The sequence below is a fragment of the Gorilla gorilla genome, chromosome 1 (genome assembly GCF_029281585.2).
Source record: "Gorilla gorilla gorilla isolate KB3781 chromosome 1, NHGRI_mGorGor1-v2.1_pri, whole genome shotgun sequence".
Lineage (NCBI taxonomy): Eukaryota > Metazoa > Chordata > Mammalia > Primates > Hominidae > Gorilla > Gorilla gorilla.
Genome location: NC_073224.2, coordinates 170,921,943 through 170,947,391, shown reverse-complemented (window position 1 = coordinate 170,947,391; position 25,449 = coordinate 170,921,943). Strand labels below are relative to the sequence as shown.

At 38.8% G+C, this 25,449-nt stretch overlaps 1 long non-coding RNA gene across 2 annotated transcripts in view; it reads left to right on the top strand.

Annotated features, from left to right (window-relative positions):
- The first annotated feature begins 11,193 nt into the window (after positions 1 to 11,193).
- Positions 11,194 to 25,449, top strand: part of LOC109029116 (uncharacterized) — an 87,409-nt gene continuing 73,153 nt past the window's right edge. Inside the window, exon 1 of one of the 2 annotated variants that reach the window (XR_008672610.2) lies at positions 11,194 to 11,745. This is a non-coding gene — a long non-coding RNA (uncharacterized lncRNA). Of the gene's footprint in view, positions 11,810 to 25,449 lie in introns of both variants that reach the window. The other variant, XR_008672596.2, reaches the window with a different exon arrangement.

Sequence of the window (25,449 nt, the reverse complement as noted above, 5' to 3'; positions counted from 1 at the left end):
GCAAATATTTTCTCCTATTCTGTAGTTTGTTCACTCTGTTGATAGTTTCTTTTGCTCTGCAGAGGCTCTTTCGTTTTAATTGTATCCCACTTGTCAATTTTTTGTTTTGTTGCAATTGGTTTTGGCAACTTTGCCATTAAAGCCTTGCCAAGTCCTGTGTCAGAATGGTATTTCCTAGGTTATCTTTCAGGGTTTTTATAGCTTTTCATTTTACATTTAAGTCTTTAGTTCATCTTGAGTTGATTTTTGTATGTGGTTTAAGGTAGGGATCTAGTTTCTATCTTCTGTGTATGAATAGCAAGTTATTCTAGCATCATTTATTGAACAGAGAGTCCTTTTCCCATTGCTGGTTTTTGTCAGCTTTGTCAAAGATCAGATGGGTCATCAGTGTGTGGCCTTATTTCTGGGTTCCCTATGCTGTTCCATTGGCCTGTGTGTCTGGTTTTGTACCAGAACTATGCTGTATTGGTTACTGTAGCCCTGTAGCCCTGTAATATAGTTCGAAGTCAGGTAGCCTGACTTTGTACTTTTTGCTTAGAACTTCTTTGGCTCTTCAGGCTCTTTTTTGGTTCCATATGAATTTAATTTTTTCTTCTAGTTCTGTGAAGAATGACATTGGTAGTGATATCGGAGTGGGGCAGAGAAGTGCTAGGTAGGAGAAAGGAGGGGTCCTGTTAAGGGCACCACCTTCGGGCTTGTGCCCACTGGCCTAGGTGACAACAGGCACTCCTGTTTTCATGCTCAAATGTTTCATTCTCCAAGACCACTCTGGCCCACCACACTCCCATCCTATTCCTATAAAAACCCCGAGACCCTAGTGGGCAGACACAAGTGGCTGGACGTCGAGAGAAGCAGAGGGGTGGAAGAACACACCGGCAGAATAACACACTGACGGACCCCAGCAGGCCATCCACTGCAGAACTATGCGGATGAAGTGGAATTCAGCTGAGGGTGGTCTGAGGAGAGTCTGGCCACTGGGAAGCCCGACTCCTGGGGAAAACCACCTTCCTACTCTGTCCCCTTCAAGCCTCCCCATTCACCTCGCCGAGAGCTACCTTCACTCAATAAAACCTTGCACTCATTCTCCAAACCCACGTGTGATTCGATATTTTCAGTATACTACGGCAAGAACCTGGGATACAGAAAACCCTCTGTCCTTGCAATAAGGCAAAAGGTCTGATTGAGCTGATTAAATACAAGTCACCTGTGGATGGCTAAGCTGAAAGAGCACACTGTAAAACACACACTGGGGCTTCAGGAGCTGTAAACACTTAACCCTAGATGCTGCCATGGGGTCGGAGCCCACGCTTCCCACGACCTGCCCATCTGCCTGCTCGCCTTAGGGGTTTTGAGCAACAGGACACTGAAGAAGTGAGCCACAACCCCATCACATGCCCTGCGAGGGGGACAAGGGAACTTTTCCTGTTTCAGCAGTTTGTTAGGAATAGCATTGAATCTGCAAATTGCTTTGAAAAGTAAGTACATTTTAACAATATTGGTGCTTTCTATCCATGAGCATGGAATATTTTTTCATTTGCTTGTGTCATCTCTGATTTCTTTGAGCAGTGTTTTCTAATTCTCATTGTAGTGATCTTTCACCTCCCTGGTTAGCTGTATCTGTAGGTATTTTATTCTTTTTGTGGCAATTGTGAATGAGATTGCATTCTTGATTTAGCTTTCAGCTTGGATGTTGTTGTATAGAAATGCTACTGATTTTTTGTAGATTGATTTTGTAACCTGAAATTTTGCTGAAGTTGTTTATCAGATTAAAGAGCCTTTGGGAAGAGATTATGAGGTTTTCTAGATACAGAATCATGCTGTCTTCTAACAGGGATAGTTTGACTTCCTCTCTTGCTATTTAGATGCTTTGTATTTGTTTCTCTTGCCTGATTGCTCTGGTCAGGACTTTCACTACTATGTTGACTAGGAGTGGTGAAGGAGAGCATCTTTCTCTTGTTAAGAGTTTTGGAGAGGACTGCTTCCAGCTTTTTTCCATTCAGTATGATGTTGGCGGCGGTTTTGTTACAGATGCCTCTTATTATTTTGAAGTATGTTCTTTCAATGCCTAGTTTATCGAGGGCTGTTAACATGAAGGAATGTTGAATTTTATCCAAAGCCTTTTCTGCATCTATTGATATAATCTTGTGGTTTTTGTTTTCAGTTCTGTTTACGTGATGAATCACATTTATTTGTTTGCATATGTTGAACCAACCTTGCATCTTGGGGATGAAGCCTACTTGATCATGGTGGATTAGGTTTTTGATGTGCTGCTGGATTTGGTTTGCTAGTATTTTTTAGGCTTTTTGCATCTATGGTCATCAAGAATATTGGCCTGAATTTGTGTGTGTGTGTGTGTGTTGTGTCTCTGCCAGGTTTTAGTATCAGGATGATTCTGGCCTCATATAATGAGTTAGAGAGGAGCCCCTCCTTTTCAATTTTTTGGGATAGTTTCAGTAGAAATGGTAGCAGCTCTTCTCTATACTTGTGGTAGAATTCAGCTGTAAACTCATCTGGTCCTGGGCTTTTTGGTTGGTAAGCTTTCTATTATTGATTCAATTTTAGAACTTTTTATTCGTCTGTTCAGAGATTAAATTTCTTCCTGGTTCAAACTTGGGAGACCGTATGTGTGGAATGTATCCATTTCTTCTAGATTTTCTAGTTGACATGCAGAGAGGTATTCAAAATGGTCTCTGTTTTTGTTTTTGTTTTGTTTTGTTTTGGGGTTTTTTTGTATTTTCTGTGAGGTCAGTGGCAATATCCCCTTTGTCATTTTTAATTGTATTGATCTGGATCTTCTCTCTTTTTTCTTTTATTAGTCTAGCTAGCAGTCTATGTATTTGATTAATGTTTTCAAATAAGAAATTCCTGAATTTGTTGATCTTTATACGGGTTTTTGCGTCTCAATCTCCTGCAGTTCATCTCTGATTTTGGTTATTTCTTTTCTTCTGCTAGCTTTGGTGTTGGTTTGCTCTTGCTTTTCTAGTTCTTCTAGTAGTTATGTTAGATTTTAATTTTAGAGCTTTCTAACTTTTTGATGTGGGTGTTTAGTGCTATAAACTTCCCTCTTAACACTGCCTTGGCTGTATCCCAGATATTCTGGTATATTGTATCTTTAATCTCATTAGTTTCAAAGAATATCTTGATTTCTGCCTTAATTTCATTATTTACCATAAGGTCATTCAGAAGCAGGCTTTATGTTCCCTTCCCAGCTTGGAGGTAGCAGGGGAAAGGACCTTAGCTGTGGCTGTGGCAGAGGGTCTTTCACTTGTCTCTTGAGGTTCCATCCCAAAGAGATGTGGAACCACTATCAATCAGTGTGATCGGCCCGGGATGGGGCAGCTATGTTGTGGGCCAAGACAGGAAGCCCCTACCTGGTGATGAATTGGGGGGTGGGTGGAACCTGGTCGAGGCCGACTGGCCTTCTCCTTAGAGCAACTGCAGCTTTCTAGAAGTTTGGTTAAAGCACTCAGGGCCTTTGCTCCTTCCCCAATCTGGGGGCAGCAAGGAGAGTAGCAATGCAGTGGCAGTGGCAATGGTGCTTTCGGTTGCCTCTGGGAGCTCTACCTCAGAGAAATGCAGAGCTGCTCCTACTAGGAATGTCCAGTGAGTGGCACAGATTCTCTGCTAGCCCATGCTGAGGGCTCTGGTTGGTAAAGAGCAGGAGGATTGAAGGCTCACAAAGATGAGAGACTGGGCTCCTCTCCATATGGTGACTGTGGCATGCTGGAAGCTCCAGTGAAACCCTCAGGCTTTGTTTCTTCCCTAGACTGAAGGCAGCAGAGTCTAAACTGTGTGGCAGTGGCAGATGGGTTATCAGTTGCCTCTGGGAGCCGCTCCCCAAGGAAGTACAGAGCCACTAATAGTAGGCTCAGGGGTGTGTGGGATGGCTATTCTCCAGTTCCAAGCTGGGGGACCTGCCTGGTGAAGAGTGGAGAGTGGGGGCTCACAAGAAAGAGAGACTGGACTCCTATCTTACAGTGGCTGCAGTGTGCTGCAGGTGGCAGCATAGCAACTAGACCCTTTGTTCTTTCCCTTGCCCAAGGGTGTTACAGTGGTACCACTGCAACTGCAATGGCAGAGTGGCTGTGGATTGTCATGGGGATTTCCTCCTCAGAGAACTGCAGAACTACCTCTGACTAAAGTGTTCAGGTGAGAGCAGGGTAGTTGTGCTGGAGTCCAAGTTGGGAGGCCCTGCCTAGTTGGCAGAAGCAGAGGTGGCAACCTGTGTGAAGAATAGTCCAGATACTTTTCCCTAGAATGGCTACGCTGTGCTGGAGATCCATGTAACTCCCTAATCACTGCTTTATCTCCAGAGGTTGAAGGCTATATTAGTGGAGGCTGCAAGACAGCAAAAGCAGAGGTCAGTCTCTCCCTCTGGGAGCTCTGTCCTACACAAGTACAGAGCTGCTACCAGCCCAAGATGCCCAGTGGGTGGTGGCTGGAGTCCCAGGTTGAGGGGGTCTCATTCCATGAGAAGTGGGATTAGGGACCCATGTGAAAAGTAGTCTGGCCACTTTCTTGTGCTATGGTTGTGCTGTGCTGGGGATCTGTGCCACTCCTTAATCACCACTAGAGCCTGAAGGCTATAGTGGCGAGGGCCGTGAGATAGCAAAAATGGTAACCAGTCTCTCTTTCTGGGAGCTCCATCCCAAGGAAATAGAGAACTGCTAACAGCCCAAGGGCCCAGACAGGGTTGGCTGGAGACTCAGGCCAGAGGGCCTTATCCTGTAAGATGCAGGGGAGGCAAGGCCTGCAGTCTGTTGCTGCTCAGCCCCCTGGATTTGGCCCCTTTCCTGAAGGTGTGCAAGAGAGCCTGACTTGCCCATTCCGGGAGCTGCAGCTGCTAATGCTAGGATGCCTGGGGATTCAAGGCTCCTGGGACTCCATGTGTGCCTGAGCAGAGGCTCTGTCCAGACTCCACGTAGCTCTCTGTGTCAGTCTGGAGGTTCCAGAGGGGTGAGCTTACAAGGGGATCACCTGAGCCTAGGGTTGCAAAGGTCCATGGCAGAAGTGTCTGTCCCTGGGGACTCAATTGCTCATCATTTCCCCAAGGTAGAAAAGTCTCCCCTGGCTCCATGCCACACCTGAGTGGGAGGTTGTCCTGTCTCGCTCCTCTCTGTTCTCCATAGGTCAAGTTATTTCCTTGATGAATCCCAATGTGTTCCAGTTGAATGTTGCAGTTGAAGATCTAATAATTACTTGCTACTCTTTCTTTCCATGAGAGTGATGCACACTAGCTGCTTCTAGTCAGCCATGTTGGTCTCCTCCTTAAAATCTTTTCAGTGTAGTTTATCTCATTGCTTTTATCATAAGAAAGTCATTCGATAAGCTAAGGTTACCCAAATCGTCTTTGCTATGCTAATTTTTACAACTCTATAATTTACATTTTATTCTCTAAGGCATCAAAAATTCATTGTGGTCTATGGTGAAAGCTAATAATATAACTTAATTATTTTCTAATACTTTGGCAATTTTTAAAACAATGGTTTGTTTGTTACAGTGAGTGTGAATACTGTTAATTTTTTAGTATTACTGCACTGTCGCCTTATGAGTTTTACTTCTGAAAATTGATTGAGGTTATTTTTCTTATATGTTTTAAAACATTCTATGAGGGGTTGGCAATATTTATTTAATTTTTAGATATACATTGAATGTATTCACTATTCAATATACATCTAAAAATAATGTATATCTAAAAATCAAATAAACATTATCATTCGGATTTTTCAAATACTCTATATTCTTTATTTTGGTTTCAGTTGTCCCATAACAATTGCACACACTGAGAAATTACATCAGATTCTTCTGGTTAAATAACATTTTAAACTTGAAAATATGAAGACAAGCTAGGATATTTTCGTTTGAAGAAACAAAATAGTTTTGAAGTTTTATAAAAATCTAAGTAAATTCAAACATAAAATAATAGAAAGAACATGAGTAGAGGAAGCTTAGCAATTAAGACTTGGTAATGTGGGTTTTTTTTTGCCTTTTCTTTTCTTTTTTTTTTTTTATTATACTTTAAGTTTTAGGGTACATGTGCACAATGTGCAGGTTTGTTACATATGTTGTATACATGTGCCATGTTGGTGTGCTGCACCCATTAACTCGTCATTTAACATTAGGTATATCTCCTAACACTATCCCTTCCCCCTCCCCCCACCCCACAACAGGCCCCAGTGTGTGATGTTCCCCTTCCTGTGTTCATGTGTTCTCATTGTTCAATTCCCACCTATGACTGAGAACATGTGGTGTTTATAATGTGGGGTCTTAAACATCATGGCAAGGAGCTGAGACCTTATTTTTTAGGCCACCTATTTTTAAATGCTGGTTTTGTTCCAGCTGCATAAAAATAACCTGAGGATTTTTGTAATTATACATTGAAATCATATTTAAGTTACAGTTAGATTCTGACGGCAACTTTAAGAGGCAAATATCTTGTATTATCAAAATAAGTGCTGAAAAATCTCTTAGCGTATACTTGTGTGGTCACCTTGTACAGTAACTCCTATGGATGCTAAAGTCTGAGTATCAGCAAAGAATGAGAATATCGTGAAGATGATTGGGCATTCAAACTTATCTACACTTAAGATAAATATCCATATATATTGGTGAATGACGATTAGGTTGAAATATTGTTCCTGGCCCAGTCTGTTTTCCTTTTGCTTCTGGTACTCCAATTACTTGTTTAATAATCCTTATTAAAATAATAGATATTTCTCTACTCCTTTTTTAATTTTCTGTCATCTTGCCTCTCAATGATTTAGTCTAGATTTATTTTTTGAACCACCTTCCAGTTTGACAATTCTTACTTTGTATGTGCCTAATTTGTTAATGCCATTGATTGAATTTTACTTTATTATATTTTTATATTTTATATTACATTATATTATATTTTGTTACATATTTATATAATAATGAAGAGAGACATATTTATTATATATATATATCACGTTGTTATTATATTTTTTCAGTGCTAGGATTTCTAATTGATACAGTTTCCAGTCCTCTGCCTAAATTGTCCACCTTGTATTTTAATTACTTGAGCATATTAATCACAGTTTTAGAGCGGATTTGAAAATTCACTTATGTATAGCTCTGGTGGGGATTTTATTTGCTCTTTTTCTTGGTTTTTTGATGAAATCTTTTTTTATGTTTGGGGCTTTTATTACTTTTTTTTACATTAAATGTACTTTTTATACTAAACGTAAAAATTGTAAACATACTTTGAGACTCTAGATGTTTTCACTCTCCAAAAAAAATTTTAATTTTGTTTCTAGCATGTATCTAGCGGGGACAATAGCAATACCAGATCATCTTAATACAATAAAGGTCTGAGATAATTTGAAGCTGAAACTTAATCCTTCTCTTAACTTTCACCCTTATTCCTATGTTTAGCCCTTTAAAGTCCCAACAGAAACCTATGCATGTGCCAGAACCCTTCCTGCTTAGTGGGTTCTGAACTCCAGTTTTGGTTCTCTCAGCCCTTTCTCTCTGCCAAAATCTCTGCCTACATTCTCAAACTTTCCAAAGATACTTTTGGAGTTAGCCAATCCCTCAACAGGAAACGTAGTACTAATTGCCAAGCTCATCTCTTTGGTTTTCCTCTTGCCCCCCACACCCCAAACCCTAGCCCTCAAAATTTTATTGTCTGATAACTTTCCAATGCCTGTAGATATTTTAAAGCTGCTTTGCCCAACGTTCCTAGGAAGTATAAGAATTTTATATCAGAGTTTTCCAAGAAACAGAGGTCAAAATAGAATTAGCCATGCAAGAGATGTATTGGAAGCAATGTCTGTAAACATAAAGGTGAGGAAGTGAAAGAGTAGGCAGAGAGATTATTCAGACGATGATGCAGTTCTGAAACCCGGGAAAGAGGAGAGGGAAGGAAGAATAATTGGTTAGGAAAAGCTTTATGCTACAATGTACTTCTGGGGAAGTCTCAGCCCAGACAAGGGGGAGCTACAAAGTGAAGATTAACTATCAAAGAAGTCTCATGTTAGCAGAAATGGCCCAGCTATAATACCCCCACCAAGTTCAGTCATTAGCTTTGAGCAACTCTGAGTGAGCATGGCCTTGGGGAAAACACTGAACTGTAGAGGATCGAAAGATGTGGTAACTGGAAGATCTTTTCCAGCTACTGTGCTCATGGCAAGTTTCCTTGAAGGGATAGCTAGTGACGTATGGAACCACAGGCCTTATAGCATAAATGTACTGCATAAATATTATATATGATTTATTCCCCATCACCTTTACTTTTTCTTACCTTGTTATTTAGTGATTGATGTGTATATTTATAAGACTGCTTCAAAATAGCATTGGAATAAAGCAGACTATAATATTTTTAAACTTGTGGATTAACCTAAAGAATAAATATCTAAAAATAAATATTGGAACACACCAGAAATAGAATGGATGTCATTTTACTTAACTGGATAGTTTATTAAATCCCTTAAGCTTTTGATTATATTGATTTCTATTTTTGTTTTATGTTTTGTTCATCAGCATATTACCTGTAGATCTTATTTACTGATTTTAGAGATGTAAAAGGCCTAAATGTGTTTTCTTCTTTCCACCTATTGCCAGATGCTTGAATTATACAATCAGATTAACAATATATTGTCTCATACTTCATGTTTTCTCCTGCCTCTCCCTGGAGTGCCCCTCACTGCTTCTTATTGTGGTTATTTCTTATGTCTCTTTCAAGGATCAGTTCAAGCATCATCATCTTCAGGAAGTACCCCCATATAACTTTTCTATGTTTCTGTAATATCTTATGGATATGTTCATTATATCACTTATCCCACTGTGCTTTAATGATTGTTTGAGCTCCTTGAACAGACACCTTGCTTGTGTTTTTCATAGTATTTCTTATAAGTAGTAATTTGTAAATAAGTGCTCAATAAATGTTTGTTCAATAAAAATATATGTGACTGTAAGTATGTTTAGCACCTCTATTTAGTCATATTCACTGATTGTGGTGAAGACAGGCATAGGTTTTGCTTGACATAGGGGGCAGGATGCAGTTCTAGGTACTAGTGATGGGGCACTGCATATTGAAGAAGGTTTAAAAAATGACCACCCCATCACGAGGTCAGGAATTTGAGAATAGCCTGGCCAACATAGTGAAACCCCATCTCTACTAAAAACACAAAAAATTAGCCAGGAGTGATGATGGGCACCTGTAATCCTGGCTACTAAGGAAACTGAAGCAGAAGAATCACTTGAACCCAGGAGATGGAGGTTGTAGTGAGCCGAGCACTCAGCCTGGACAACAGAGCGAGACTTTGTCTCAAAAAAAACAAACAAAAAGCAAACAAACAAAAAACGAACAAGCAACTGGCCACCCCTAAAGAGCATAGAATGTGCTTACCATGGGAAACCTGAGAGTAAGTTACTTGCTGAAAAGTAACTCACAATTTTTCACAAAGCTCTCTGGGATTTCAATTTTAGTTTGTTTTCAGTATCTATTGCCTAAGCCTAAGTGGATTGGTTTGGTAAACTAAGTGTTTTTAGCCATTGGTAAAAAGCAAATGGCATTCACACATCTGCTTAATGAAAAAAACAAACAAACATGTTTTGTTGGTTTCCTACAGATGCGGTCAAGAATAGGGTGTTAGTTATACCTAGGAGCAAAAAACAAAATCAATATCAAATGTGAAATGTCACTTACAGCTTTATCTTGCCAGTTTTTCTTTTAGACCTCTCTTGATTTCTGGAACAGAGGCTCTGAGACTATTCATTTGTGTGGTTGTCTTAGTTGTTCTCCTCTAGAACACTCACCAGCCTTTTGATTCCCAACTCCCTTATTTCTGTTGTCCTCACCTCCAGAACACTGTTCAGATTGAATGGGAACTAGGCTGGAGAAACACTATAGCTCTGTTTTATGCAATATCACACTTAGACGGCAATTGGCATAACTATCATGTTTTAAAAATTAATAATAGGTCTGGTGCGGTGGCTCACGCCTGTAATCCCAGCACTTGGGAGGCTGAGATAGGCGGATCACCTGAGGTCAGGAGTCCAAGAACAGCCTGGGCAACATGGTAAAACCTCGTCTCTATTAAAAATACAAAAATTAGCAGGGCATGGTAGCACTGGCCTGTAATCCCAGCTACTCGGGAGGCTGAGGCACAAGAATCGCTTGAACCCAGGAGGCAGACGTTGCAGTGAGCTGAATCATACCACTGCACTCCAGACTGAGTGACAGAGTGAGATTCTGTCTCAAAAAAATGATAATGAGAATTATGACATGTTAGAAATTTCACAAATAAGATTACTCTGAATGATGTTTATAAATATACCTTTATTTTTTCCTTATAGTGAGCTTAAGATACTTGACTATGGAAAACCTATTATAAGAGCAAAAAAACGAAATATTTTTCTCTAAGTTTTGTGGACATCACCTTTCTGCTTAAAATTTTCCAATGGCTTTGCACTGCAAATTGAATAAATTTCAAATGCAATGTCTGCAAGGCCTTACATAATCTAGATGTCGCCTGTCTTTATATCACCTGTCTTTATAGTTTATTCTCTTAATATTTTTGCCTGGTTCCCTATTCCCAGTAGACTTCCTTTTAATATTCAGTCATGTCTAGGCTCTTCCTTCCTTAGAAATTTTGCCTATCATCATCCACATTTTCCCTGGTCTTCATGTATCTGGATTTTTTGTTTGTTTGTTTTCTTTTTTTCATTCAGTTCTCAGCTCAAATGTCATCTTCTTAGAAATGTTTGCTCTGACAATCTTAAAGTAGGCCCCTCCTCACCCTGCCTCTATTTTATTAGTCTATTTTACTTACTCTAAAGTATTCTACATTACCTTAACCGGTTGATTCCATGAGGGCATGAACTTTGGTCACTATAAAGGAGACAACTTGGCTAAAATATCAACAGTGTCATATGTGATCCTGCCACCTTCAGTTCTTTGAAAGCTCAAAGATTAGCTTTGATTGTGAGAGAGGAGAACAGAAGAAAATGGTCAAGCAGATGGTTAGGGTGGGCCCTTGGTTGAATTCTTTTGAGCAAAAGAACAGCCTGAAAAATCAAGCTGTGGGCACAGATAAGGGAACTTGCACAGCAGAGCTTGCCTAAGACATGCCTACTGCAGCACAGACAAGAAAGGCTACACAGGTGACCTGCCCAGACATGCCCACAATAGAAAATTCCATCCTCTAACACATGTGCAGTTAAGGGGAACAAAGCAATATAGAGTAACTCAAGCTAAGGGCCCACATACACACTAGGAGGATGGGGATGGAGCTACCAGAAATTTGTGCCTTGTGAAAATTAGACATCCAGGCCCCATCAGTTTCTTATAAAAGCCTCTGCATTCAACTGTAAAAACAGCAACCCGTTTGGTCCCCTTCTCTGCTGCAGAGAGCTTCTTTCACTTATTAAATTTTTGCTCCAACCTCACCCTTTGTGTCCACGTTCCTTAATTCTCTCTGTTTTGAAACAAAGAACTCCAGGTGACACATCACAATGAAAGACTGCTACATTGTGGTACATTGGTAACAATGTAACAATGGGACTGACTTCACATATGGGTAGTCACTGAGAAGAGGACAACTGGCTACAAATATCAACAGGCTTTAAGGGTCTTCTTTCCTTCAAGTCCAGTTCTTTGAAAGTCCAAATTTGCTCTGAACTGACTTCAAGCAAGTGCCCACTCTTGAACAAATTACTGAGGCTGGAGGATAAAGACACAAATTGGCCAAACTTGGATTACCTGCCTTCTGCATCTTAAAGGTAGGACCAGCTCAGAGAGTAAAGACTGAGAATATGAACGAATGATTTTCCAGAGAAAATTAAGGTAATTTTTCTGAAAAAATTGGGGTTTGGGAGAATGGGAACTGGGCAGTGAAAGCAGCAGTTGCTAACTAAAAGAAATAGTAATCGATATGTTCAGTTTAAAGGGCTACAAGGCATTCCTTAGGGTGGATGTATACTAATATAGCCTATCATTTCCCTGTGGATGAATATTTTAGGTTGTTTGCAAAATAGTGTTATGATAAACATCATTGTTCATTTATTTTGATTATATCAAAATTATTCCTAGCCACATATGTAGTTGTAAATTTTCTAATAATCACATTGAAGAAGTAAAAAGGGTCCAAGCCCGGTGGCTCACCCCTGTGATTCCAGCACTTTGGGAGGCCAAGGCAGGCGGATCACAAGGTCAGGAGTTTGAGACCAGCCTGGCCAACATAGTGAAACCCTGTCTCTAATAAAAATACAAAAATTAGCTGGCCACGGTGGCACCTGCCTGTAATTCCAGCTACTCAGAAGACTGAGGCAGGAGAATCGCTTGAACCAGGGAGTCGGAGGATACAGTGAGCCAAGACCGTGCCCCTGCACTCCAGCCTGGTGACAGAGCAAGACTCCCCCAACCAAAAAAGAAAAAAAAAAAATTTAAAAAATTTAAAAGTAAAAAGAAACAAGTGAAGTTAATCATTTATGTATTTGTTGAACCCAAAAATCAACAATAGTCTATTTTAACATGTAATTAATACTAACATTTATTTATGGTATTGTTTACATTTTGTTCTTTTACTAAAGTCTGAAACCTGGGGTGCATTTTACACTTACAACATGCTCAATATGGATTAATGTTCAGCAGCCAAGTGGAATAAGTGACTATCTTATCGGAGAGCACAGCTCTAGAATATTCCAGTTCTAGTAAACACATAGGGGGTTTTACATACCCAAGTGCTCTCAGAGACTGGCTTCTGGATAATAATTTAAATCTAGCTTTAAATTGAACCTAGTACAAATCACTCATTAATCAGTAGACTGTCCATCTCTAAAAAAAGTCTTACTCTAAGTGGTGGTTTGGAAATACATAGTGGGGAAAACTTGACAACATCTCAAACCAATAATGAAGACAAGAGTAGTCACCAGGAGGAGGCTTAAGAAAAATGCTGAGTCTTAGAATAACGAAAAGTTTGCCTGGGATGTGGTGAGAAATGGTAAGACTCTGGGAAAACTTAGATAAAGCTACCCAAAGGAGAAGAATGTGAATCTGGTAAACTCCAGTTGTGAAGCACCAGTGCAGTAAATTCCACTGTGATCTCAGAGAGTTCATCAGACTTTGGGCGAAATATGGTTTTAGATTGTGCAAATCTTTTTACTGTGATTTCAGAAACATATCTAATATATATTGAATGCTTACTCAGAGCTATGTTCTGTGTTCATTTGTTTCTCACATGAATTAGGAACTATTCTTATAGTAATTTTGCTGATAAACCAATTGAGATGCAAAGTAATTAGTTTCATTGTTAGCAGCTGGTGATGCTGAGATTTAAACTGCTGATTTCTAACTCGAGAGTCCACCACATTAGCTCTGTTCTATTTTATTCTCAGTATATTACATGTGTTTTTACAGTCAAGCCTTTTGACTAATATTTATCTTTCTGTGAACACTGACACTAGCAATAGGTCCCTTAAAATCTTAGACATAAGTATTCTAATCAGCTAAAGCTATATTTCCCTTTGAAAATTACTGCTTAGAAATTCAACTTATATTTTGATGTCTTATGAAATGGCTAACAACGTTAGTCCCAAGGCCCCAGTGAACTCTGGGTATGGAAAAAAAATTATTTAAAGTTGAAGGCTGTAGGAGAGAAAAAAATATATATTTTTCTCCTCACCCATTGCAAGGTTCATGGCTGACACCTCTATAACAAAAGGCAGATTAATAAGAAAAAATATATAAATTTATTTAGTAGTTTTATATGACATAGAAGTGTTCAGAAATAAAGACCCAAACATCTATGGAAAACCCTACTTTCATGGATAGTCGTGCAGAAGTGTGACTGGAATACAGAGAGTATGATCTAATTCTAATAAGCTGGAGGGAACTTACTAAGGTCTGTTTTTTCAGATTCTTCTTGGTTTCTAGATGAAGAGTAAAGACCCTGTGGAACGAGGGTCTTCTGACTTACTTTCAGCAGAAGTAGTCAGAGCCTTCTTTTATGACCTGCTTCAGGACATAAAGGCAGAAAGTCAGGGTGACAACCTTGCTGCTGCTGTGGATTTCTTGATTTCCTTCTGCTTAAGATGCTCAACATGCCAAGATGCCATATTTGTGGTATTGTGGTATTGTGATCTGAGGTCTGGCAAGACCAAACCCTGAATCCTGGAGACTCCATTAGACCCTACCTGAATAGCCATCCTCTTCCCCTGTCTTTATGACCTTGCCATCTCATCTTTCAGACAATTCTATCGAGTTGTTAGAAAGAAATTGCCCTTGGATAAATAAGAAAGCATCTGTCATCTTAATGTGACAGTTAGTAAAGTAGCACAGGACCAGAACAATAATCATTTAATTGTTTTCGATTGCTTGGGAAATGCCACTGAGCCTCAAACAAATGCCTGGGGGAGGGTGTAATAAAAATGTCGGTGTGGGAGTGTGCATTATCTCATTCCAATTTCCAAAGTTATTTGGAGATCCAATAGTCTGACCCACTCCCACCACCCCCACAACCCAATAAAAAGAAAGAAAGAAAAGAACAGGAAAAAAAAAAAAAGTTACTAGACTGAGAATGTAAATGTTGTTATGTTTCTTTGCTATTAGTTACTTTGAGGCTTCAATTTTTGACTTGGAGAAAGTATGTCTGCTGGTGGCACCATGCTTGAGGCAATGGGAAAAATATGTGAACCAGTATTCTTCCTATAAGCCAGGAGAAAATGCTGTTACACATAGTATTTATAAACAGCCCCCAAAATAATTACTGAATTCAGAAACAGTTTATCATAGGTAAGCACAGGCCTGAGCAGAGAAAGTTTTAGGATTTAAAAGTTCAAGTGGCGGAGAAAATGACTTTTTCTTTTAATGAAATGTTTTGTTGAAGTGTTTCGAACGTGATTACCAGGAGTAAAAAGGTAGTCCAGCAGACTTTTCCAGCCTCTCAGGCGTAGTGCTCAGGGAAGGCAGATATCATTCTTCCTCAACCTGTTTTGGAATCCTAACAGCATGGTAAAGAGGGATTTGGCAAGGTTCCTGAGGATAGAAACTGTGTTTCTCTTGTTTTTTGCTGTATCCTCAGGCTATGGCACTGGCAAGGCATTATGTAGAGTTTTATAAGTATTAAAAGCTGCTGAATAAATAAGAGACTTTGTCTTATCACCCAGAATTTCTTTCATTAGTGATTGTTTGGCTGTGTATCTGGAATTAAATATAAGCTAGTGGACCTCTTGGTAGACTGCCATAGAGGAAATTCAGAGGGGATCAAAGCAGATAACCTCAATGTCAGTTTTAATCTTGAGAGGCTACAATTCTAAAACCTTTCAAAGACTCAATTTGATGGGCCTGATTAAGCAAAATGTCTAGTCCCTCAGTGTCAGGAACAACACACCTCTGATGGAATTTGTGAATTTTTTGATGAAGATATATATTTACAAGAAAAGACTGCTGGACTCCTCCAGATACAGGCTGATACACAGGGTTTATCTGTCACAAATGTAAAATCAGAGCCTCCCAACAATTTTAGAAAATAATTTTTTTATTAGGCTCAGAAGTGACCTTAACAAAGTTTTGGGGAATTTCTCTCAAGGTCCTTGAGCTCCATCGGAACCATTTGAGTCTGGGAAGGTACCTGGGTGACCTGAACTTAATTGGCTCCTCTCTTGGCCCCTCTGAGACCCTCACTGAATCACCACGTACATGGAAGTAATGACACTTACCGCCTTGCATTCATTAGTATAATAGCTTTAATGATTTGATTTGCTCCTATAAAAGTTGCTATATAAATGCAAATGATTGCCAAGGATGATAATTAACAGTCTTCAGCTGCAAACTACTTAAACCTCAAGTCCATAGGTCACAGAAAAGAGAAATGTAAGGGTATTATTTAAGAAGACTGTTACCTCTTTGTGCTAAATATGATGACAGGCATATGTAAAAGCTGCGTCTTTCTCTAGTTACATAGCCTGGGTATTTTTGCTGACTGAAGGAGATACTGGTATAATTCATCTTTCAGAAGTGTTAAATGCTAGGGTGGTAAGATGTTGCATTAAAGATGGGGGAGGGGGTAAGAGAAAGGAGGGGGAACCAGGGAGTCTATTTCCAGGTAGGAAAATGCAAAGTCCCGGAACCCTAAATGTATTTAATAGAGAAGGATTTATCATGATATGTACTCTGCCAGCAGTGTACACAAACAGTTTTACAAGATAAAAACAAAAAGTGCAATAGCAGAACCCAAGCATTTTAAGTGAAATGTAATTTACTCCCTTAGGTATTGTTTACTTTGTCATGGCCATGTATTAGATACTTCTTATTGACAACATTGATTATCTCCATGAAACCAACAATTCGATTAAATAGCAAAAGCTTCAGTTCTCTCCATTTTAATCTGGAAGGAAGAGAGAATTTTTGTTGCTAACGATGAGCTACATTTGCTCATTAAGTCCAGCTGCCCATCTTGCTGTTAAATTACAGTAAAATAAAATAAGATTAGCTAAAATAAAAGGAAAAGGTGGCTATGCTTTCATTCCTCTCACAGGTTGGCTCCCTTTTTAAAAGATTAAATTTTATAAAGTTTTGATTTTTACAATGTGAGCTAGAGAGCTAGAGTACAGCCTTTGTTTTTTCTATTAACTCATATATTCCTTTAATAACCCTAGTACAGATGGACTTGTGGCAAAACCTTCTACTCAGCATATTACCTAAATAGAGAATTAATTAAGAATAAAGAATCTTTGCCACCTGCTTAGGTGTCTTATCTTCCTTGGTTTGTAGGGACAGTTATTTTTACATCTTTTAGGAGTCCTCATTAACTTCTTATAGTGTCACAACGTTCTCTGATCTTAAATGCTTGCCTTCTCTTTGTAAGCCATTCTAGTTTTACAGCTTATCTCTTTCATCTGTTGCTTGATCCAAGATCAGTCTTTCATTTGTTTATAGATAATTTACTTCTACTGGCTATTTGGGATTTTCAAGCACAAAATGTCAATCGAAGTGAGAAGTTCAGAAAAGAGACTCAAGTACTTTGAAGTAGAAGACATTTAATGTTCATCTGGGTGAAACCGCCTTTGCAAAATTAGGACTGAGACAGTGAAAGAGATCTAAACTAACTGACTCTATCTTGCTTCTAACCTTTAAGCTGCCCTTGTTATTTCCTGGGCATAGGCTGGCTAACTTTGGGAGGAACTTAGTTTATAGTTTAAAACAAAGGCAATAACAGCCCTTTCCCAAAACAAAACTCCTTCTTGCTCACGGACTAGAATGCCATTGTAGGACTAACAAATTAGCCACAAGATTAGAAATTATGGTTTAGAAGTCATGCATCTAGAAGATACAAGATTCTGACCCTCCCTAAACTGTTCCTAAAGTTAGTGCTTGAGATATTTGGCGGATATTTTCCTGCATTTGATGGATCAGCTGGCACCACCCAGATGGATAAACTGGCACATCTGCTCTTGTGGCCCCCACCCAGGAACTGACTCAGTGCAAGAGCACAGCTTCAGTTCCCTATGATTTCATCTCCTACCTGACCAATCAGCACTCCCAGCTCACTGGCTTCCCCAACTCATCAAGTTGTCCTTAAAAACTCTGATCCCCAAATGCTCAAGGAGACTGATTTGAGTAATAATAAAACTCCAGTCTCCCACACAGCTGGCTCTGCATGAATTACTCTTTCTCTATTACTCAGTTGGCCAGTGGGCAAGCTGAACCCATTGGGCAGTGGCATGGTGAGGGGCGTTCATGCTCCAAAGGTGAGAAGTCTTACAAAGGTTGAAAGACTGATAAACCCATGAACTGACTTCTAATGTCTCATGTAATTTGCTTTTAAAAAAGAAGCAGTGTGTTTGTAATTTGAGTTCAAAATACAGTACACACTGATACGGCTCCAGTGAGTCGAGAATCACCAGGGTTCTTTGCCTCGAGTCGAATTAGATAAAATGACATGGACACACATGGAGTGGTTTTAAGGAGCGGAGAGTTTAATAGGCAAGTAAGGAGGAAGAAGCTCCCTCACACAGAGACAGAGGGAGGCGGGCTCCAGAACCAAGAGAGGAAATCCCTTGTGCAATGGAAAAGTGGCTGCTTATATAAGGAGGTGGGAGGAGGTGGTGTCTGATTTGCATAGGGCTCAGGGGATTGATTTGACCAGGCATGTCACTCGCAAAAAAACAAACAAACAAACAAACAAAAAAACTGGCCCTCCCACCCTAGGCTTTTAATATGCGAATGCAGGGCACCATGATGTTCTACATGTGTGGGGATAGGTGGGGGCAAGGAAGAAGACAGCCGGAATTTCCATGTTTGGTGGACCCAGTTTCTAATGGCTAATATTTGCATATCAAAGGTTGCCTGCCCAGCTCTAAGACCTGGGGCTTTCCTGCTAGACAAGAAACATTTCTGGAGCTGCTTTCAAGGAAATAAAAACTTTCCAAGTAGCCCTCTTCCTCTCTATCTGCCTAAAATAATTTCTTAATAACTCCTACAACAACACAGTGAGAAAATTAATACTGAACTTTGCATCTATACTGGAAGAAATTGATCCTGCAGCCAGCTAGTGGTACATATTAAAATATAAGTTATATGAGTAAGGAAAAAATAATTTTGTCTCTACCCTGACAAGTTCTTGGCTGCGGTCCTTGTAACAAAAGACAAATTAACAGGAGCAAAACAAACAAGTTTATTAACATTTATATTTCATATATACATGGGAGATACCCAGAGCAATGTGTAGTTCAAAGTGGTGGCTTAGATTCAGGCCTAAATATCACCTTTAGGTAAATCAAAGAAAGAAGGGTGTTGGCAAAGTCAGTTACAGGGAGGAAACCAAGAAAAGCACATTAGACAAGAATAAGTTTTGCTATGTAGATTAAAGTCAGTACCTTCTCCATAGACGAGTCTCTCTTGTGATTTACAGTCATCCTGATTTTCCTGGTACAGAGAAGGAGACACCATTACAAATAGAGATTTTCTTTATAAATGTAAATTTCCATTATAAAAGGGTAACTTCTACTCTGTTTTGGAGCTTTTCCTGTGTCTGCTGTTTCTCAAAATAATCAGCTCAAAGTAATCCTTATGCCAAAGAGGCATATTTGAGGTGGCATATTCTGGCCTCCTACAGTCGTATTTTGGGGTGGCATATTCTGGTCTCTTACAGTCATATTTTGAAGTGGCATATTCTGGTCTCTGACAGTGGTAATATTTTTAAAGCATATTTTAAAGCAATCCAACCCAATTACAGGGTTAAAGTTATTTGAATCCTCAGCAAGTTTTCAAAATTTGCAAATTTGTTTTTGTTTCCTCATTTTTTTCTATCTTTTACTGTTCTTGTTTACCCTGGTGCTCTTTTGGCCTCACCTATATTTTAGCTGTTTAAATTTCATCTGGCACTTAACATCCCATATGCCCCCTTTTTCTTCATCCCATATGCCCCCTTTTTCTTCATGTCCTTCAAAAGCCTTTTCTCTGTAAGGTGATTTCAGCTAGGTATTAGGAGTTGTTGACGAAAAGAGATGAACTCTGTAAAATATTTAAAGAGATGTATTCTGAGCCAAAAGTGAGTGGCCATGGCCTGTGATGCAGCCTTCAGGAGGTCCTGAGAACATGTGCCCAAGGTGGTTGGGGCGCAGCTTGGTTTTATACATTTCAGAGAAGCATGAGACATCAATCAGACATTTAAGAAATACATTGATTTGGTCCAGAAAGGTGGGAAAACTCAAAGTGAGGGCTCCCAGGCTATAGGTAAATTTAAACATTTTCTGATTGACAAATTGGTTGAGTTTGTCCAAAGACCTGGGATTGAAAGAAAGGGAATGTTCAGGTTAAGATAAAGACTGTGGAAACCAAAGTTCTTTTGAAGTCTTATAGTGGCTTCCCTTAGAGACAATAGATGACAAATGTTTCCTGTTCAGATCTTAGTTAATCTCTTTGGGATTGGGAGGGTCTGGAAGAAAAAGATCTAGCTGTATTAATAGAGATTCTTTACAGACGCAAATTTTCCCCCACAAAGAATAGGGTCATTTCAGAATATGGCAAAAACAAAAACAAAATAAAACAAAAACCATGTTTTGGGGTTAAATATTTTGATTTTCTTGCTTGTCTTCTGATGTTATGCTAGAGTCAGGCTGGAAAGTAAGTCACAATGTACATGGTTAAATATCACCCATCTAATGAGAATTTATGATTTGTAGGGCATGACTCACCAGACCCTTTAGATAAGAATTTGGGCAAGATTAAATAATCAGAGTTTAGTCCTCAGAATAAATAAGTTATCTTTACTAGACTAATTGTGAAAAATACACTTGGAGAAAAAAATATTAAAGTAACAAAATTCCAATATGATGGCTGCTTACTGGTTTTGTTCCTTCTGGGAAACAGAATCTTGATGTTGTGAGGGCCAAGTTCTTTGTTCCCTTAAAGACTCACTGAAAAATCACTGACATGAGGCACATTAATTAATGTGCATACGAATTTATTTAACATTTATACATGAGAACCTTCAGAATGAAGACCTCCCCACAATAAGGTACCTAAGCTTATATACTATCTTGAGATTATAGAAAAAATGTGGGCTTAGATTCTGGTAAAACAGGTTATGGGAGGAGGGAGAAGAGGAATACTATTGAGGGGCGATAAATGATTACTTGGGGGAATGATTGGATCAGGAAACAAATTCTTAATAGTTTTATTTGGAGTTAAATGATTCTTAGAGATAGCCATTATTTTGCAAAGGGTCTGTTTAGATGTGGTTACATTCTTGGTCCTCTTTTCTGCTATTACATGGAGGGGAGGAAAAAAATGTTCTCTTTGGTGGGTCTGGAATTTAGGCAGACAAAGGAATCTTCAGAAAAGTTTTACCCACTAAAAACTGAGTTGGTAGATGTGGAGGGAAAAACTGAGTTAATTGCTGAGTGGAAAAGGATCCGATTTGACCATTCTCCCATTTCTGGGAATAGGCCAGTCTCATTAAACAGCTGTGTCTAATTTTAGGACATGACATTGAAGATAGGCTTTCAAAAGAAGAAAGCGAAAATTAATGTTGAGAGCAGTCTAAGAACCCATGTCCTTAGAGTCTGGAGGGCAGCCAGTTGAAGTGTCCAGATGTTAGACTCAAAGCATCTTCAGTTAAAGTGAAAGAAGGCAGTGGCAATCTGACAAGTTTTTCCCACCTGTATTTCAAGGTATGAGCGTAAGCTTGCAGGGCCTTAGGAAAAAGGTAGTGGCAATTTCTTTAAGTCCAAGTGAGAAAAACAGAATAAAAATGTAAAAATCTGTTTAGAGACTTGTAGTCAGGAAAGAATTCAGCATTCAATCTAAATTGTAAGTAAATAATAAAAACTGAAAAACAATGGAAGAAGCTAGAATTTAATAACAAGTATACTGTAGTTTTTTATTTTATTTTTATTTTATTAAGTTCCAGGATATATATGCAGAATGTGCAGGTTTGTTACATATGTAAATGTATGCCATGGTGGTTTGTTGGACCTATCAACCCATCACCTAGGTATTAAGGCCCACATGACTTAGCTATTTATCCTGATGCTCTCCCTCCCTCCTTCCCCCCAACACACCCTGGTGTGTGGTGTTCCCCTCCCTGTGTCCATGTGTTCTCAGTGTTCAGCACCCCCTTATGAGTGAGAACATGCAGTGTTTGGTTTTCTGTTCCTGTGTTAGTTTGCTGAGGATGATGGCTTCCAGCTTCATCCATGCCCCTGCAAAAAACATGATCTCATTCCTTTTTATGGCTGCATAGAATTCCATGGTGTATATGATTCACATTTTCTTTATCCAGTCTATTATTGATGGGCATTTTGGTTGATTCCAAGTCTTTGCTATTGTGAATAGTGCTGCAATAAACATACATGTGAATGTATCTTTATAATAGAATGATTTATATTCCTTTGGGTACATACCTAGTAATGGGATTTCTGGGTCAAATGGGATTTCTGGTTCCAGATCCTTGAGGAATTGCCACACTGTCTTCCACAGTGGTTTAACTAATTTACTTTCCTGCCATCAATGTAAACGCATTCCTATTTCTCCAAAGCCTTGCCAGCATCTGTTGTTTCCTGACTTTTTAATAATTTCCATTCTTACTGGCGTGAGATGGTATGTCATTTGTGGTTTTGACTTGCATTTCTCTAATGATCAGTGATGTTGAGCTTTTTTTCATGTTTGTTGGCCCCATAAATGTCTTCTTTTGAGAAGTGGTCTGTTCATGTTCTTTGCCCAATTTTTGATGGAGTTGTTTTTTTCTTGTAAATTTTTTTAAGTTTCCTGTAAATTCTGGATATTAGTCATTTGTCAGATGGGTAGATTGCAAAAATTCTCTCCCGTTCTGTAGGCTGCTGGTTCACACCGATGATAGTTTTTTTGCTGTACAGAAGCTCTTTCGTTTAATTGGATCCCATTTATCAATTTTGCTTTTGTTGCAATTGCTTTTGGCAATTTCATCGTAAAATCTTTGCCCATGCCTATGTCTTGAATTGTATTGCCTGGATTTTCTTCTAGGGTTTTTATCGTTTTGTGTTATACATTTAAGTCTTTAATTCATCCTAAGTTAATTTTTGTATAAAATCTAATGAAGGAGTCCAGTTTCAGTTTTCTGCATATGGCTAGCCAGTCTTCCCAGCACCATTTATTAAATAGGGAATACTTTCCCCATTGATTTTTTTCTGTCAGGTTTGTCAAACATCAGATGGTTGTTGACGTGTGGACTTATTTCTGAGATCTCTATTCTGTTCCATTGGTTTATTTGTCTATTTTGGTACCAGTACCATGCTGTTTTGGATACTGTAGCATTGTAGTATAGTTTGAAGTCAGATAGTGTGATGCCTCCAGCTGAGCTGCATTCTTTTTGCTTAGGATTGTCTTGGCTATATGGGTTTTTTGGTTTCATGTAAATTTTATTTTATTTTATTTGTTTATTTTGAGATGGAGTATCACTTTGTCACCTAGGCTGGAGTGCAGTGGGACAATCTTGGCTCACTGCAACCTCCCCCTCCTGGGTTCAAGTGACCCTCCTGCCTCACCCTCCTGAGTAGCTGGGATTACAGGTGCATGCCACCACACCCAGGTGATTTTTGTACTTTTAGTAGAGATGGGGTTTACTATGTTGGCCAGGCTGGTCTCAAACTTCTGACCTCAGATGATCCACGCACCTTAGCCTCCCAAAGTGTTGGGATTACAGGCATGAACCACCATGCCTGGCCAGTTTCATGTAAATTTTAAAATAGTTTAAAAAAAAAAAATTCTGTGAAGAATGTCAATGGTAGTTCAATGGGAATAACATTGAATCTATAAATTACTTTGGGCAGGATGGCCATTTTTATATTGATTCTTCCTATCCATGAGCATGGAATGTTTTTCCGTTTGTTTGTGTCCTCTCTTATTTCCTTGAGCAGTGGTTTATATTCCTCCTTGAAGAGGTCCTTCATATCCCTTGTTAGCTATATTCCTAGGCATTTTATTCTCTTTGTAGCAGTTGTGAATGGGAGTTCATTCATGACTTATCTCTCTGCTTGTCTATTGTTGGTGTATAGAAATGCTTGTGATTTTGTCACATTGATTTTGTATTCTGAGACTTTGCTGAAGTTGCTTATCAGCTAAAGGAGTTTTTGGGCTGAGATGATGGGGTTTCCTAGATATAGGATAATGTTGTTTGCAAATAGAGACAATTTGACTTCCTCTCCTCCTATTTGAATACCCTTTATTTCTTTCTCTTACCTGACTGCCCTGGCCAGAACATCCAATACTATGTTTCATACGAGTGTTGAGAGAGGGCATCCTTGTCTTGTGCTGGTTTTCAAAGGGAATGCTTCCAGTTCTTGCCCATTCAGTATGATATTGGCTGTGGGTTTGTCATAAATGGTTCTTACTATTTTGAGATATGTTCCATCAGTAACTAGTTTATTGAGAGTTTTTGACATGAAGGGATGTTGAATTTTATCGAAGGTGTTGTCTGCAACTGTTGAGATAATCATGTGGTTTTTGTCATTGGTTCTGCTTCTGTGATGAATTATGCTTATTGATTTGTGTGTGTTGAACCAGTCTTGCATTCTGGCAATAAAGCCACATTGATCATGGTGGATAAGCTTTTTGATGTGCCACTGGATTCAGTTTGCCAGTATTTTATTGAGAATTTTCACATCAATGTTTATCAGGGATATTGGCCTGAACTTTTCTTTTTTGTGTGTGTCTCTGCCAGGTTTTGGTATCAGGATGATGCTGGCCTCAGAAAATGAGTTAGGGAGAAGTCCTTCCTTTTCAACCATTTGGCATTGTTTCAGAAAACAAATGGTACCTGCTCCTCTTTATTCTTTGGTAGAATTTGGCTGTGAATCTGTCTGGTCCTGGGCCTTTATTGGCTGGTCAGCTATTTATTACTGCCTCAATTTCAGAATTTGTTATTGGTCTATTCAAGGAATAGACTGAATAACAGAAATTTATCCATTTATCCAGGAATTTATCCATTTCTTCTAAATTTTCTAGTTCATTTGCATAGAGGTGTTTATAGTATTCTCTGACAGTATTCTGTGTTTCTGTGGGGTCAGTGGTGATACCCCTTTTATCATTTTTTATTGTGTCTATTTGATTTTTCTCTCTTTTCATCTTAGTCTATCTAGCAGTCTATCTACTTTATTATTTTTTTTTCAAAAACCAGCTCCTGGATTCATTGATTTTTTGAAGGATTCTTTATGTCTCTATCTCCTTCAGTTCCAATCTTATCTTAGTTATTTTTTGTCTTCTGCTAGCTTTTAGATTTGTTTGCTCTTGCTTCTCTAGATCTTTTAGTTTCAATGTTAGAATGTTGATTTGAGATCTTTCGAGCCTTCTGATATGGGCATTTAGTACTATAAATTTCCTTCTTAACGCTGCTTTTGCTGCGTCCCAGAGATTCTGGTACCTTTTCACTTTGTTCTTATTCCTTTCATAGAACTTCTTGATTTCTGCCTTAATTTCATTATTTACCCAGGATTTATTCAGGAGCAGGTTGTTCAATGTCCATGTAATTGTGTGGTTTTGAGTGAATGTCTTAATCTTGAGTTCTAATTCAATTGTGCTGTGGTCTGAAAAACTGTTATGATTTCAGTATTTTTTGTATTTGCTGAGGAGTGTTTTACTTCCAATTATGTGATTGATTTTAGAGTAAGTGTGAGAAGAATGTATATTCTGTTGTTTTGGGGTGGAGAGTTCTCTAGATATCTATCAGGTCCACTTAATCCAGAGCTGAGTTCAAGTCCTAAATATCCTTGTTAATTTTCTTTCTCAATGATCTGTTTAATATTGACAGTGGGGTGTTAAAGTCCTCCACTATTATTGTATGTCAGTCTAAGTATCTTTGTAGATCTCTATGAAATTGTTTCATGGATCTGGGTGTTCTTGTAATGGGTGGATATATATTTAGTATAGTTAGCTCTTCTTGTTTATTTGAACCCTTTACCATTATGTAATGCCCTTCTTTGTCTTTTTTTCATCTTTGTTGGTTTAAA